The sequence below is a fragment of the Lepisosteus platostomus genome, chromosome 5, assembly GCF_059453375.1.
Source record: "Lepisosteus platostomus isolate fLepPlt1 chromosome 5, fLepPlt1.hap1, whole genome shotgun sequence".
Taxonomy (NCBI): Eukaryota; Metazoa; Chordata; class Actinopteri; order Semionotiformes; family Lepisosteidae; genus Lepisosteus; species Lepisosteus platostomus.
The window spans coordinates 8,446,148-8,464,083 of NC_142615.1; the positions used below are offsets into that span (position 1 = coordinate 8,446,148).

Consider the following 17,936-nt stretch of genomic DNA (forward strand, 5'->3'; position numbering starts at 1 on the left):
AATTATTTTCCAGTCGCACAAAGTAAGGGTTGAGAATCTCCGATTCACCATGCTACTAATGGTTTCCCGGAGATTGCAAGGCAAGGCACTTTTGCCTCTGGACCCATCGAAATTTACAGACGTGGTCCACCCCCAGTAAATTTCAAAAGTCACAAGATTTCGAAACATGAGGGCGGCGTAGCGGTCGGCTCTTGTTTTCCCGTCTATGCCGATGCACTGCAAGTACAACCCTCCCTCCATCTCCTGAGTGATGGGTAGCAGTTGGACATCTGGGAGAATTATTCGTCCCACTGGCGTCTGTGACTTCCGCTGTGCTTCCTGGGGGGAGATAGACGGCGGGGACAGCATCAACCAATTCCCATGTGGTGGTGAACGGAGAGGCCGGGATGGAGTGTCCTGAGGCGGTGTGTGCTCTGCGGGGGGCAGAGCTTCCGCCAGGCATTGCAACCTGCGCGGAGGGGAGAGGCACTTTTCGGGAGACAGCTGCTCAACTGTTTGACTGCTGGAACATACTGTCTCCTTCCTCTGCACTTTCAGGAGTGTCTCTAGCCTCCCAGTCCTCCCCAGTAATGCATCGTACTGCTCCCGCTGCTGCCAAAATGTCTCCTCACAGGTGCTGCTTCTACAGGTTGGCACCCTGGCCAGTGGCCGAGAGCAGAGACCCACGGCCTGTGGCAAAATAACATAATTCATGTAAGAAATAAAGTCACACAGTAGTATTCATCAGTCGCGGAACAGAAGTCAAAATAAACTTTTCTTTTTTTACGTCTTACCGCTTTCTTTTTTACTGTCCTGGTGGTAGATCGTTTCGCCCGTGCGGTGTTTTCTTGAAGAACAGGCTACGAAGAAATAATAATAATTGAATTTAAAATTCAAAATGGCAATAATACCTTGTAATATACGCTGTAATCACGTATTTCAGATGAAGTCTGCTGTATTTGCTTACCCTTCGCTCTTTGGAAGCTGGGGCGGCAGAAGCACCCCGTCTCTTCCCGTAAAAGGTCTTGGTCTCCATACTGTACTGTGGTCGCTGTAGTGCAGGTTCGCAGTTTTTTTTTGTGATCGGAGCTCACCCAATCCCTTTGTGTATTGATGCTATATTCACATGTACGGCTAGAATGTTCATTGTCTTCCAATGAAAGGTGGGTGCCTCTTGCCGAAGTCGGGAGACATTAGAGGCTTGCCACACCCGGACTGTTAAACCAACGCATTAGCACGTCAAAGCCCATTGAGGAGCCGGGCGCAATAATTGTTTTGTCCCTTGATTTACTGATCTGCATTAATTATGGAAATCGAGTTCCTGCTCTTTGCAGACGACCTGGTCCCGCTGTCGCCCACAGAACAGAGGCTGCGCCAGAACCTGCCCAGTTCATGAGTTGTTTGTTAGAAAATTGTTCATGGTTTTTTTTAAACATATTTTCAATACCAGACAAAAAGTCGAAAGTTTCAATTTCATGCAACTGATGAAGTCTCTCTTCGATGGAAGTTATAAGTACAGTACATCCAAAATACTGTGGAATCAATCAAATGTACATGTTTCTTGAGGATCCAGAAGATCATTTTGAGACTCAAAACATGCCTGTCTTTTCTTTTTTCGAGGACGAAGGAGTAGCAGCAGGAGTAGCAGTAATGGCAAGAACGTGTTTAGAGTTCAGCACTTCTCATTTCTAATGCAGAGCCATCGACTCGGAAAGCACCGCCCGCGATAAAAGAAATTGCAGAATTGGTCTGTTCATGCTGCCTACACGCTTCGAATTGCTGGCATTTTCTGCAAGCATTCCTTTTTGAGGGTTCATTAAATTCCTCACATTTGAGCCAACACTAAAATATTTTATTCGGGGTCACCTAATTCATAGTGCAAACCGAATCTACAGGGGAATGCTGTGGCACATGAAGCCGTTTGTTATTCTGTTGTGAGGTGTGAGGGGCAGAATGCAAATCGAGTTGGTGAATAGAAAATGAAACAGGAGTCACTTCTTGAGCTACAAATTCCAAAAAGTATGAAAACCTGTCATTTTAACAGTGCAGAATACTCACAAATTGCACTGAGTTGCTTGCTTTCTTCTGCTGCTTTTATATTTCAGTCATTCACTGTCAGCTAGCACTGGAACAATTCAAGAGAGGTAAGAACGGAAGCTGTCAGGAGTGGGATTTGAACCCACGCCTCCATTTGGAGACCAGAACACCCAAGCCAGCTGGAAAGACACATGTCCTTGAGTCTGGCGCCTTAGACCACTCGGCTACCCTGATAAGCGAAAGCAAGTGGTGTGCTGAATGCACCAGTAGTTGACTAAACTGAGTTTCTTCCCTGAAATTATTTGCTTGCGAAGACCCAAGTTGCCTTGAATGGATCTTGGAAATCAAATATACGGATGGATTGTTATTCGGTTGTGAGTTTTGAGGGGCGTATTATAAATTGAGTTGGTGAAAAGGCGCTTTTTGTTAGTCTGTCGGGAGGCTGCACAAGGTGTTTAGAGGGAGAACTTCTAAAAGGCAGGCTCTCTATGTTTAACATCAAGAAAGATTTTTTTTTCTCAATGGAAATGCTCTTTGGCGCTTTCAGCTTTACGTAGGGAACAACGTCTGCCGAGACCACTTTTGAGCCAGTGCAAATGGTAATGTGCCACCAAGTACATTTAATATTGGCTGTGGTAGCGAGCTGCTTTTGTTTGTGAAGCTTTTACTTCTTTAAGCTGAATCATCGGCAGGAGTAGCTTATTAAATCTTTGCTCATTGCGCTCCATCAGAAATACCTTGTCCATGTTCAAAAGAGATCAGGGGATTTACTTCATGCTTTCACATGGCATACCTTACACGAAAGATTTAAATGAGGAATTGATTGTGCTTCTTGATGTTGTTCCTGTGGTTGCCTTGGTTACAATGGTGAACGTTCTTCCACGTTCTGTTAGAGTATCCACTGGGTGGGCTTTATCAATTGGCTCGGATAGGTCATCAGTGCTCCGTCTCCAGAAAAATAATCAGCACTGTCTTTTTTCTGTGCGCATGACCGTCTTTTAAAACATATAAAATCACGAGTTCATTGATTTCTCCAAATAACAACAATACATTTTAACCCTTCAATCCAATAGTTTTACTCCAAGTAAAAAGCAGCGCAATATATAGAAAGATGACATTCAAAGATTTCAACGTTCTTATTGGATTGCCTGTATGCAGATATCACTCAGAATTGCTACTATGATTTTAATTCAGTTTTTCTCTACTACTTTCAGAGTCTTTTATTGACCTTGCTGAAGCAGAGAAGTGACATAATCACAAATGCAACCAGTTGTGCAGCTGTTTCTGGTTAATAATGATTAATGCGAAAAAAAAAACAGCTCCTTGCATTAAGAGTCCTCCCTCTGGATTCCTCTGAAAGCTGCGCGAATTACTCACTGCGTGTCCTGTACTGTGTAGCACAGTGACAAGAACGCCTTGAGTTTTTTTCCGTATGTGAAGGAAAATGCAAAAGAGCATGAAAAGTATTGATGGTATAAAATATCCATGGTACAACTCGAGAAAGAACTGAAGGACAAAACAATGACATTTGATGATTACAAGAGAAACACAACCGTCCGAACATGGGCTTGGATCCTGACCGCTTGCGTTAAAAGACAAAGCAAAGGATATAACCTGTAAATGTCTTCATGTCTTACAGTTTATGAAATAACACAATTTCTTACTTTCTTGATAATTTCTTACTATTGATAGATGCTTTTTTAAATTTTAACAGAATCACAATTACAAACAAATGGGGTTAAACTGTTATTCACATACTCTAACGAAGAGAAACGTTAGTGTCTTCCGGTGTGTGAGCCCATCTCTCAAAAAATAAAAAAATAAGTTCTATAAATTGAATTGTTCTATTTTTCAGGCTTGCATAGTCTTATTCATATTTCAGTTAAGCCTTTTCCTCTGTAGTGATTTCATTTGATATTAAAATTAGTCCTGATTTACAATTTTTGGACATGGTTCATCTTAAAGAATTTTGTAATAAGTTTCAGTTTAGGAAAATCGTGCCCAGAAGCTACCAAAACTGGTAATGTTCACATAATGTGTAAAGCAAAAGCAGCAGTTGGGGTGGGAAACAAAAGGCATTTCTTGGTATGAATCCTTAAACTTCATAGATGGCGTTCTAGGACTTCTCGCTTCAGATAAAGCTGTCAATACATCATAGATTTCTACTCAATCAATATCAGCAGTGTTATCACTACCGAACGCTAAATATAGATCCTGGCAATAATTCATGAGTTGTTTGTTAGAAAATTGTTTATGGTTTTTTTTAAACATATTTTCAATACCAGACAAAAAGTCGAAAGTTTCAATTTCATGCAACTGATGAAATCTCTCTTCGATGGAAGTTATAAGTACAGTACATCCAAAATACTGCGGAATCAATCAAATGTACATGTTTCTTGTGGATCCAGAAGATCATTTTGAGACTCAAAACATGCCTGTCTTTTCTTTGTTCGAGGACGAAGGAGTAGCAGCAGGAGTAGCAGTAATGGCAAGAACGTGTTTAGAGTTCAGCACTTCTCATTTCTAATGCAGAGCCATCGACTCGGAAAGCACCGCCCGCGATAAAAGAAATTGCAGAATTGGTCTGTTCATGCTGCCTACACGCTTTGAATTGCTGGCATTTTCTGCAAGCATTCCTTTTTGAGGGTTCATGAAATTCCTCACATTTGAGCCAACACTAAAATATTTCATTCGGGGTCGCCTAATTCATAGTGCGAACCGAATCTACAGGGGAATGCTGTGGCACATGAAGCCGTTTGTTATTCTGTTGTGAGGTGTGAGGGGCGGAATGCAAATCGAGTTGGTGAATAGAAAATGAAACAGGAGTCACTTCTTGAGCTACGAATTCCAAAAAGTATGAAAACCTGTGCATTTTAACAGTGCAGAATACTCACAAATTGCACTGAGTTGCTTGCTTTCTTCTGCTGCTTTTATATTTCAGTCATTCACTGTAGCACTGGAACAATTCAAGAGAGGTAAAAGGAGAAGCTGTCAGGAGTGGGATTTAAATCCACGCCTCCATTTGGAGACCAGAACACCCAAGCCAGCTGGAAAGACACATGTCCTTGAGTCTGGCGCCTTAGACCACTTGCCCACCCTGACAAGCACAAGCAAGTGGTGTGCTGAATGCACCAGTAGTTGACTAAACTGAGTTTCTTCCCTGAAATTATTTGCTTGCGAAGACCCAAGTTGCCTTGAATGGATCTTGGAAATCAAATATACGGATGGATTGTTATTCGGTTGTGAGTTTTGAGGGGCGTATTATAAATTGAGTTGGTGAAAAGGCGCTTTTTGTTAGTCTGTCGGGAGGCTGCACAAGGTGTTTAGAGGGAGAACTTCTAAAAGGCAGGCTCTCTATGTTTAACATCAAGAAACATTTTTTTTTTCTCAATGGAAATGCTCTTTGGCGCTTTCAGCTTTACGTAGGGAACAACGTCTGCCGAGACCACTTTTGAGCCAATGCAAATGGTAATGTGCCACCAAGTACATTTAATATTGGCTGTGGTAGCGAGCTCCTTTTGTTTGTGAAGCTTTTACTTCTTTAAGCTGAATCATCGGCAGGAGTAGCTTATTAAATCTTTGCTCATTGCGCTCCATCAGAAATACCTTGTCCATGTTCAAAAGAGATCAGGGGATTTACTTCATGCTTTCACATGGCATACCTTACACGAAAGATTTAAATGGGGAATTGATTGTGCTTCTTGATGTTGTTCCTGTGGTTGCCTTGGTTACAATGGTGAACGTTCTTCCACGTTCTGCTAGAGTATCCACTGGGTGGGCTTTATCAATTGGCTCGGATAGGTCATCAGTGCTCCGTCTCCAGAAAAATAATCAGCACTGTCTTTTTTCTGTGCGCATGACCGTCTTTTAAAACATATAAAATCACGAGTTCATTGATTTCTCCAAATAACAACAATACATTTTAACCCTTCAATCCAATAGTTTTACTCCAAGTAAAAAGCAGCGCAATATATAGAAAGATGACATTCAAAGATTTCAACGTTCTTATTGGATTGCCTGTATGCAGATATCACTCAGAATTGCTAATATGATTTTAATTCAGTTTTTCTCTACTACTTTCAGAGTCTTTTATTGACCTTGCTGAAGCAGAGAAGTGACATAATCACAAATGCAACCAGTTGTGCAGCTGTTTCTGGTTAATAATGATTAATGCAAAAAAAAAACAGCTCCTTGCATTAAGAGTCCTCCCTCTGGATTCCTCTGAAAGCTGCGCAAATTACTCACTGCGTGTCCTGTACTGTGTAGCACAGTGACAAGAACGCCTTGAGTTTTTTTCCGTATGTGAAGGAAAATGCAAAAGAGCATGAAAAGTATCGATGGTATAAAATATCCATGGTACAACTCGAGAAAGAACTGAAGGACAAAATAATGACATTTGATGATTACAAGAGAAACACAACCGTCCAAACATGGGCTTGGATCCTGAACACTTGTGTTAAAAGACAAAGCAAAGGATATAACCTGTAAATGTCTACATGTCTTACAGTTTATGAAATAACACAATTTCTTCCTTTCTTAATAATTTCTTACTATTGATAGATGCTTTTTTAAATTTTAACAGAATCACAATTACAGACATTTGGGGTTAAACTGTTATTCACATATTCACATATAATTATGAGACTCAAAATATGCGTCTTTTCTTTTTTCGAGGACAAATGGATTATTGAGGTGTAAAGATGGGTTCAAAACCAAAATCATCTGCTATTGCTGCTGTTTCTTCAAATCCTTTAATTGATCATTGATAACGAGGAATAATATTATACAAATTGTGGTTTTCTGTGAATTGCCAATTTTATTGTAATTACATCTTCGTTTACAGATGACTTGCATGTATCACAAGGTATTACAGATGCAGCAATTCAAAATGGGTGGGGTATTTCGCGGCATACCCCGGTGGGCGTGTCGCGGTGTCACGCAGTATCACGCGGTTAATCGCGTCATTTGACGTCATCCCGGAAACTATCCGGCGTCACCTTGTAAAACCGGCAGGGGGAGCTTAACCTCTCATGTACAGCATTTGAGCTTTTAATTTAGAACTGTGTATTAGAGCATGTTAATCATCAGTCATTAAAATGTTGGTATATTTTATGAAAGCAAGATTGCTCAGTTGGACAAAAGTACACAACCTACCTTTATCAGAAATATTTATGCATCAAAGCCTTTACCGAAGATATTACTAATAGTATTAATAATGGATGACTTTGGACAAGCTGTATACTCAAAGTATAATTTCTTTAGCACATTTGTACAAGCACTCGGAATCTGTCCAAGCCATACTTTGTCAGGCATTTTGTTTTACTTCAACGGGCATAAAAACTTCCTTGCTTTTAACAGGGCGTTTCATAATTTCTAACTACGAAAATGATTTAAAATGCGACACTTATCATTCAACTAGAGCTCAAAATATCACAAGGATCCTCAAGAGCACAGCAAAGACTGTATTAAAAGATACTCGTATGTAGCAACGCTTTCTTTTCCGTATACCGAATTTTATGGAACCACTTCAGAGGGGTGTCAGCCAGTCAGATTCCAGGAATCGGTACTTTAAAGGAAAAATACACGCCGGTATTCCATTTCTCCCTAACGATTTTAAGCATCGAAGTATATAACTAGCATGTGAAATAAATGTGAAAAAGTGGTAGTTTTAAGCTTTTCTGCTAATATAATATGGAATCGCGTATCTAAAGAATTTAATAACGATATGATTATATTTGTGTACTGCGACAGGGCTGTGTAGGGCTGTTTCGCCTCTCTCTTCATGCAACTTCCCTTGTAGCCTACTGGTCTACATGCCCAACTATCAAATACACTCCACAGGCATTCACAACAGCAACTTATGAAACGTTTGCACGTATAGTTAAGTTATTACTTGGTTTTCAAAGTGCAATGAAATACAATATTGTTGTTGTTGCTGTTCTGGTTGTTTTTATCCTGTAAAGCGTTTTGAGAAGCCACCTTTAAAGGCGATATGTACTGTAAAACCGCTGATTCTTATGGAATGTGTTCCGCAGGGGATTCAAATTTTTATTTAAAAGTAAAATCACCTTTAAAATTGGTAGTACCTTTTTTAGTACTATATTTTTGTATTATATTCCCTATTAATCAAACTCTAAGAGTATGTATCGGCTTGTCAGTCAGGTCTTTTTTCTCTATTTCAATTGTCGTTTACACATGCACGACTTTAAAAGCTAGCAAGACAGGTTTCAATTCACATTAGCTGGCGAGCCTTGTTAACAAAAAAACTAATAATAATTTAACATGCCACTGTTTGTTCATGAACAAAGTTATACTGAGATTTCCTTAGACAGCGATTAAAAAATAAACGTTTCATATGTTACTGTTGTGAATGAGTGTGGAGTGTATCTTATTAAGCTCTAAATTGCATTTTGAGCGCGGTTTTTGACTTTTTTTAAATTGCATTTTGGGCGCGGACAGCACACACAAGGGTTAATGAACTGCGCCAAGAAATTTTAAATAGTATTCTTTAGGTGTGAGGTTAGGAGTGGACCACAGCAGGCATAATCAGCAAACCAGGAAAACAAAGAACAGGACAGGTGAAATGTGTATCCAGAAAGCGAATGATCAGAAAAAGGAAATGGTGTTACGCCCAGGTTTTCGACCCAATTGTTTTAACTTGCTAATGCATCAGACACATTTCCTGGCGTATTGTGTTTTAAATAAAATAGGAGTGTCTTTCCCTGGCATTAGCTCATCGGTATGGTGTAAGTTTTATCTGTACCATACCATACAGTATATAGGTACAGAATTCAAGCTGCACCACTGTATCACTTTGGTAAGGGGACGGACAATGACTAAAATCACGAAGACTCTCTCACACCAAATAATGAAGATGAAAAGAAACGGGAAGTCAACATGGGACATTGTACAGCAGTTGGCTTCGATGGACATCTTCGTTTCTGAAAGCACAGTGAGATGGCATTATAAAGGGGAGAGGAGGCAAAGAGAATCTAAGGTAAATAAATTTCTAAAAATACCTTTCTTGCATGTAAATACAACTACGCACATTATTTTTAAAACTAACTGCTGATCTCTTTTTTTTTCCAAGTCTTATTGTGCGAGCTGTCGACAAACTGACTGATGAAAATGATGAGCTACCGGCAATGCAAGTCCAAAGACGGCTATGGGCTGACCTCGGTGCGAACATTAGCCCGACATCGATAAGAAGAGTACGCAGGAGGCTTGGATGGAGATACAGAAAAACCAACACATGCCCCATGATAAGGCAAAAAAACAAAGAGGAAAGACTCAAGCAAGCGCTCCAATGGATTGAACAGGGGGAGGCATTTCAGGATGTACTTTTCACCGACGAAACAACAGTGGCTCTGGAACAGTTTTCAACAATGGCATTTTGCAAAAAGGGGAGATATGTGGACAAGCCAAAGCCCAAACATCCACTGAAGGTTCACGTCTGGGGGGGTATATCTAGAAGAGGCCCGGGACCACTTCTTATTTTCAAAAGAATTATGGACCGTGTATTCTACGAGGAAGTTGTGGTCACACAGCATGCTGCCCCATATATCAGGGAGCAGTTTGGATCAAGGCACCGTCTCTTTCAAGACAACGATCCGAAACACACAGCAGCAAGGGCGAGGCTTATAGCAGAAGGAGTGAACTGGGTGAAAACTCCAGCCGAATCCCCAGATCTAAATCCGATAGAGATGGTTTGGCATTCGTTGAAAGACTACGTTCGGAAAACTGCTAAGCCCGTCACAAAGCAGGAACTGATCGATGCAATCTGTAAATTCTGGGAGGAAGAACTGACCGAACAAAATTGTAAAAATTTTATTAACAGGCTGTTTCGTGTTCTTCCTAGGATTGTTGACCGGGGCGGGGGACATTCGGGAATGTAAGTCTGAGAAAGACAGTCTCACGTTTGTGGACAGTCTGTCCACAAACAAAACATTCCTGTTAGACAAGAGGAATTGAAAAAAAAAAAATTTTGTCAAATAATTTTTTTGAATCCCCGGCGGAACACATTCCATAAGACTCAGCGCTTTACTTCGCGCTTTACAACCCTTACTTCGTGCGACTGGAAAAGAATTAGTGATCGGATCAACGAAATGCTTCGTAGAAGGAGGCGCTCTTTTCCTCTAGTCTAACAGTCTGTCCACAAACAAAACATTCCTGTTTGACAAGAGTAATTGAAAAAAAACAATATTGTCAATGGAAACCGGTGTGTGTGTCTCTCTCTGCTGGATGTCCCTCTCACTCTCTGCTGAATGAATAAAAGCATTTTATTAAAAACGCATTTGTGTTTGTCTGGTATTTACTTTGGTCCCTTTTAACTGTTTTTCGATCTACTGTATTGCTTTGAGATGCCACTTTTAAAGGTGATATGTAAAATAAAGTTTTTTATTATTGTTATAGAGAAACATGATTAGATTTTCCTTGCTTCAGAAAAAAAGATCTAAAGTCCTACACATAACTTTCTTAATTCGATGTATTTAAAGCAGTGAACTACTGTAGGTGTAACATAACATTCAGAAATACAATCGAGAATAGTTTTGGGGTGTTTGTTTAGATGAAACGTTCCTAAAACGTATAACGTAACAAAATTAAAGACGATTAAAATCTGTAATCTTTCCACTTGTACTGTATGTCATCGGAAAGTTTCTGCTTTGTGTAAGGATGGTATCAAAAAGCAATTTTAAGTGGTGAGTAGCTGTGCTCAATGTATTTAAGGGACTTAAAAGTAAAAGGAGATGCTTCATATTGCTTGACTAATTTTAAAAACGAAGTTATAAATGCAGACGCTCCCTCGGTACTAGTATTTTAGTACTTAGTACTAAAGTACTAAGTATTTATTTTAGTACTAAAAATAAGATACACTCTACAGACATTCACAACGGTGACTGTCAGAAGATGGGACACAGCGGCTCAGGCACCTGCTGAATGGAAAAGGGGCACTTTAATGTTCTGTATGGCTAATACTAAAGCCAATACTAATATTCAATACTTTAATATTCTTTTCTGTATGTTTAACAATAGTGGGTACTGGCCTTATTCGTCCCTGCTCCCGTTGTTAGGTGTTAATGTGTTGTTAAGTGTGAATTTGTACCTGTTTCCCTGAGGTCTGGCTTTTTTTCTGGAAAACCATAACTCTGGTCTTGTCCAGATTGACTGTCGGCGCCCAGGTCTGACAGTGCTGCTCCAGCAGCGCCAGGTTCTGGCGCAGCCTCTGTTCTGTGGGCGACAGCGGGACCAGGTCGTCTGCAAAGAGCAGGAACTCGATTTCCATAATTAATGCAGATCAATAAATCAAGGGACAAAACAATTATTGCGCCCGGTTCCTCAATGGGGTTTGACGTGCTAATGCGTTGGTTTAACAGTCCGGGTGTGGCAAGCCTCTAATGTCTCCCGACTTCGGCAAGAGGCACCCGCCTTTCATTGGAAGACAATGAACATTCTAGCCGTACATGTGAATATAGCATAAATACACAAAGGGATTGGGTGAGCTCCCATCACAAAAAAAACTGCGAACCTGCACTACAGCGACCACAGTACAGTATGGAGACCAAGACCTTTTACGGGAAGAGACGGGGTGCTTCTGCCGCCCCAGCTTCCAAAGAGCAAAGGGTAAGCAAATACAGCAGACTTCATCTGAAATACGTGATTACAGCGTATATTACAAGGTATTATTGCAGTTTTGAATTTTAAATTCAATTTTAATTATTTCTTCGTAGCCTGTTCTTCAAGAAAACACAGCACGGGCAAAACGATCTACCACCAGGACAGTAAAAAAGAAAGCGGTAAGACGGAAAAAAAGAAAAGTTTATTTTGACTTCTGTTCCGCGACTGATGAATACTACTGTGTGACTTTATTTCTTACATGAATTATGTTATTTTGCCACAGGCCGTGGGTCTCTGCTCTCGGCCACTGGCCAGGGTGCCAACCTGTAGAAGCAGCATCTGTGTGGAGACATTTCGGCAGCAGCGGGAGCAGTACGATGCATTACTGGGGAGGACTGGGAGGCTAGAGACACTCCTGAAAATGCAGAGGAAGGAGACAGTATGTTCCAGCAGTCAAACAGTTGAGCAGCTGTCTCCCGAAAAGTGCCTCTCCCCGCCGCGCAGGTTGCAATGCCTGGCGGAAGCTCTGCCCCCCGCAGAGCACACACCGCCTCAGGACACTCCATCCCGGCCTCTCCGTTCACCACCGCATGGGAATTGGTTGATGCTGTCCCCGCCGTCTATCTCCCCCCAGGAAGCACAGCGGAATTCACAGACGCCAGTTGGACGAATAATTCTCCCAGATATCCAACTGTTACCCATCACTCAGGAGATGGAGGGGGGGTTGTACTTGCAGTGCATCGGCATAGACGGGAAAGCAAGAGCCGACCGCTACGCCGCCCTCATGTTTTTGAAATTTACTGGGGGTGGACCACGTCTGTAAATTTCGATGGGTCCAGAGGCAAAAGTGCCTTGCCTCTCAATCTCCGGGAAACCATTAGTAGCATGGTGAATCGGAGATTCTCAACCCTTACTTTGTGCGACTGGAAAATAATTTGTGATCGGATCAACGAAATGCTTCGTAGAAGGAGGTGCTCTTTTCCTCTCGTCTAACAGTCTGTCCACAAACAAAACATTCCTGTTAGACAAGAGGAATGTAAAAAAACAATTACGTTTGTCAATGGAAACCTGTGTGTGTGTCTCTCTCTGCTGGATGTCCCTCTCACTCTCTGCTGAATGAATAAAAGCATTTCTATTAAAAACGCGTATGCGTTTGTCTGGTATTTACTTTGGTCCCTTTTAACTGTTTTTCGATCTACTTTTTTGCTTTGAGATGCCACTTTTAAAGGTGATATGTAAAATAATATTTTTTATTATTGTTATAGAGAAACATGATCAGATTTTCCCTGGTTCAGAAAAAAAGATCTAAAGTGCTACACATAACTTTCTTAATTCGATGTATTTAAAACAGTGAACTACTGCAGGTGTAACATAACATTCAGAAATACAATCGAGAATAGTTTTGTGGTGTTTGTTTAGATGAAATGTTCCTAAAACGTATAACGTAACAAAATTAAAGACGATTAAAATCTGTAATCTTTCCACTTGTACTGTATGTCATCGGAAAGTTCCTGCTTTGTGTAAGGATGGTATCAAAAAGTAATCTTAAGTGGTGAGAAAGCTGTGCTCAATGTATTTAAGGGACTTAAAAGTAAAAGGAGATGCTTCATATTGCTTGACTAATTTTAAAAACTAAGTTATAAATGCAGACGCTCCCTCGGTGCCACGCCGGGTGTACAGATCAAAATATACATTCGTCCCGGGCAGAGGCCGAAGAGTGCCCGGCTGGGGTGCGTGGGGAAGAGCAGGACAGGAGTGAAAGTGGTCAGGGCGGGGTTTAGGAAGGCGTACAGTCTGGGCAGGTATAGATTACACTTTTCTAAAACGTATTTGAAAAATAAAAACGATTACAATCTAATCCTTCCACGTTTGATCCCAAAATCCCAAGAAAAATAAATCTAAACGGGTAGAAAGCTATGCTGAAAGTTTATTAAGATACTTAGAAGACAAAGATACTGTATCAATTTATGTTGCATTAGTCTGATTATGATTAAAAAACACATATAATTAAACATGCATTTGCGATTTAAATCAAAACACAATTTAAATCAATATAAATGTTTATATTGTAACGCATACTGTCCAGCCTCCATTTCTCTATAAAAATTTACTCTATTACACACACACACAATAGAAGCAGGAAGCAGAAGCAGGGACCGTTGTCAGAAGGGAAGAAGGTGACTATTCATTGTTATCAAAAATGACTTAGAATCGATCATGTTGTGATATTTTGAAATATAAAAGTCAATTGATTGTCCATAATATTGCTATTCTATTTTTTCGAAGAAATGTTTGTTAAAAGACCTGTGAGTTGGTAATCGGGCACGTAGACCAGTGGGCTACAAGGGAAGTCGCATGAAGAGAGAGGCAAAACAGCCCTACACAGCCCTGTCGCAGTACACGACTATAATCATATCGTTATTAATTTCTTGAGATACGCGATTCCATATTATATTCCCTTTTAATCAAATTCTAAAAGTATGCTTGTTTACTCCGGTATCACGTTAGTTAAAGACTTCGATGCTTAAAATGTTTAGGGAGAAATGGAATACTGGTGTGTATGTTTTCTTTAAAGTACCAAGACCAGCCATATACTGTATGTTTAAGTTCCAAAATTAATATCGTTTATGGCCTTCACACGCGTTGCAGTATGCTCCTATTCTTTTTATGCTCAGGCACTAAGATTTCCCTTCAGTGGTAAAATTCCATATAAATATTCAATACTTAAAGGGCACAGTTAAGACATTAAATATACATATACATACTGTATACAGTACAGTTTGCATACGGTAATATGTTTATGTTCCTAAATCAATCTCTTTTATGAGCATGTGAAAGGCATGGTGAATTGATTCTCAAAAATTACTGTACTTTGTATGATTGGAAACAAATGCATGATTACGAAATGCTGTGGTGTTACTTTTACAAAGAGGGTCAATGAAAAAAAGAATGTTGACCAGGGCAATACTTTGAGTTTACACTTACAGCTCGTCCAAGGTCATTCATTATTACTACTATTAGTAATATCTTCGTTAAAGACTTTGATGGCGACAGCTCAAACATGAGAGGTTGAGCTTTATTAGCTCCACCTTGCGGAAATTCCGGATACTATTATTTTGCTTGCCGTATTATAGGAGAATTTACGGTAACTAGCAGTATTTACCGGTAACTCGCGGTAGACTGCGTACAGCGTACCAGAAAATAATGCGGTATCGGCCACGCATTTTGAATGGCTGCATCTGTATGTTCCAGCAGTCAAACACTAGGGTGTCAGCCGTCTCCAAACAGACCTTCATCTCCTGAAAAGTGCCCCTCCCTGCCACACAGGTTGCTGTACCTGGTGCAATGCGTATCTCCATACAACCCTACACCCCCAGCAGAGCACACCCCCTCAGGACACTCCATCCTGTCCTCTCTGCTCACCACCACTAATGAATTGGCTGGTGCCGTCCCCACTGTCTCTCTCCCCTCAGGAAGCACCATCTACACAGCAGAACTCACAGATGCCACGTACAGTTCTCCCAGATGTCCACCTTTTGCCCATCAGTCAAGAGAAGGAGGGATTGAATGTGCAGTGTGTCGGCACAGAGGGGACAGCCAGAGCCGACCGCTACGCCACTCTTATGTTTCGCAATTTTGGGACTGGGGGTGAACCACATCCATAAATTTTGACTGGTCCAGAGGCAAAAGGGCTTTGCATTCTCCAGGAAAACATAGGTATGTTGAATTGGAGATTCTCAGAACTTACTTTGTATGATTGGAAACCGATACATGATAGGATAAACAAAATGCTTCAAAGAAAGAGGTGCTATTTCTCTCTGGTTTTAGTCTGTGCAGCAATAAAACAATCAGATTAAACAAGAGAGAGTGCGACATTACTTTTCGTCAAAGAAAAAATAGTCTTTTCATGTTTATTTAAGTGTCCTTCTTTAGTTTGGATTGCATTAAACAACTCGGGAGTTATTGTTATGATTACTCTATTATCGAATCCTCAACTCGTTCACTTTTTGTTATTTTGGGAACATTTTGACATGTTGCTTTTAGCCGTCGATTCTGTTGAATTCACTCAGTTTGTAATGTAGGGTGTAGGGTAAGTTAAACTTTGATACAGGACAAATATATTTCCCACAAGCTGTACTGTAGTAGCATTAAAAGTATACAACATGACACTGTATGCATGTGGCACATCTTTGTTCAACTTAAGAAAAAACAGGACATTTGATTGCTGATTGCCTTATGTTAAAGGCCAACAATGACACCAGAAAACTGAAAGTTCCTTCCCCTCCCCAAGTAGAACTGTCTAATCTACATAAACACAGTGAGGTGTAACACCTAGCCTAGACTTTGTGAGAAGTATGGAGCTGCGTTGCATTAAAATGGCTGCAATGGAATATACATAGTAGGCAAAAGTTAATTTCAAGCTGAAAAGAAAAGACTCAACATGTCTCCTCTATACATCTTCCATTTAGACCATCCAATCATTTATTATTAATATCTTCCATATCCCATTAAAATCAGAAAGTTTCTTACAAGTGTAAATCCAACTTTTTTCTAATCGCTTTATCCAGGACAGGTAACAGTTTCACCAAAATTATTTGGTAACTTTTTACGATTGTCAGACTTCAGAATGCTTCAACTGATGCTTAAAGATATGACATAATGCGTACTGTGTTAAAGAGCTATTGAGCACAGAACATCTTTACACTTGTGAAAAGATTTGCACGTGCAGTTTATTCTTATCTGTGTGAAAACAGGAAATATCGATGGAGTTTCAGAAAGTAAACAGAGGTCTGGAACACCATATCTCAGATGTTTAATAAATTGAAGTTTGTGAAAACAGTGACAAATCACCACCAAATAAAATACAATTTTAGAATACAAGCAGTTTGAAATTATTAGTTATTAATAAATCACTTAACTTTGAACATGTTGTGATATTTAGAAATAGCAACAAATCAATATAATTTACTATTTTAGTTTTTCAAAGAAATGTTTTTGTTAAAGGAAAACTCATGCCAGGAGCTGGGTTCAAACAAAGCTAAAGCTGAAAAGGGCAGGCAAAATGTTTAAGTAATCATGGGTGAATGAGACAAATTGATGCAGATGTTTAGAAAGAAAGTGGACTATGGTAATATTTTGAGCTTACAGCCTATCCAATATTATTCTTTATTAATCTTTCATATCACATTAAAATGAATGTTTTTTTTAAATGTAAGAGAATACACAACGCGTGTCCTCTATAACACTTCAGTGTACTTTTTAATCAGTTTAATTTTTATCAATGTTATACAAAGCTTAAAATTATTAAATTGTATGTACCGTTTAGACTGTTAAATTCTGTAATTGACAAAAGATTGTCCCTCAGTATTGACAGGGATTCAAAACCAAACATTTTCTAGCAACAGCGCAAATGCTGCACATGAGACATTAAGCTTTCATAGCTCCACCTGGCGGTTTTACAAGATATTTCACCCTACTTTGATACATCATGCGGTATCCTACAGTTCTTTGCAGAACAAGCACTGCTATTTACTGCACATTTAGAATGGTTGGATCTGTAGTTCTACTCAGTTTGGTGTATTCTTGATAAACCAAGCTGTCGCCCTCCCTCCAACTCACCATTCCTCCTTTATGGTAGTGTATGCAGAGAAACCCATGTATATAAACCCACAGGGTCAATTGCAATGGACATCCCAAGTTAAAACACAGCTGCGTGCTAAGTTAGTACGGTACATTCTGGAGATCATCTCCCGCTCCGAGTTCAATTGCAGCAAAAACATGTGGAACAAAGATGGAGCTCAGCTCAACTTGTGCTTAATCCGGTTCCAAGGGCTCGGCCTTGTTATACTAATTAGCCCGAACTGGAGAGGACTGTACATCAGAACACTTCTGATTAGTAGGATAATACATAGGCCACGTTAATATACAATTACTTTTCTGTTTCTTCTTTATATTCAAGCTAAATTTCCTGACAAATCAGTTAGTTTTTAATTTAAGAATTGCATTTAGGCTACAATTCACCTGATGAGGCTACGTCATTATTAAATGAGATACCCAATTGTAATTAGTCATGAAACAAATGAGAACCGCAGCTGTGCATCTGAAATTAAACACTACTGTATTATTGCAGCATAAATTTTGTTTAACACTCCAGATGAATAAGTGGACACATCGTTATAGCTAAATCATTACAAAACACACCGACTAATAACCAGTAAAGTTAAGTTTAATTTTTAACAGAACTGGAAATTAAACTTGTGCAAAAAAAAACAATTGTTCCTCCGACCTAAGCATTTTTTTTTAAG

General features: G+C 39.8%; 1 non-coding gene across 1 annotated transcript; it reads right to left on the reverse strand.

Moving 5' to 3' along the window:
• Positions 1 to 2,137: 2,137 nt before the first annotated feature.
• On the reverse strand, positions 2,138 to 2,250 carry trnal-caa (transfer RNA leucine (anticodon CAA)). Its single transcript has 2 exons — positions 2,213 to 2,250; positions 2,138 to 2,183 (listed from the first exon to the last, which is right to left on the reverse strand). It is a non-coding gene; the product is annotated as a tRNA-Leu (tRNA).
• Positions 2,251 to 17,936: the final 15,686 nt, after the last annotated feature.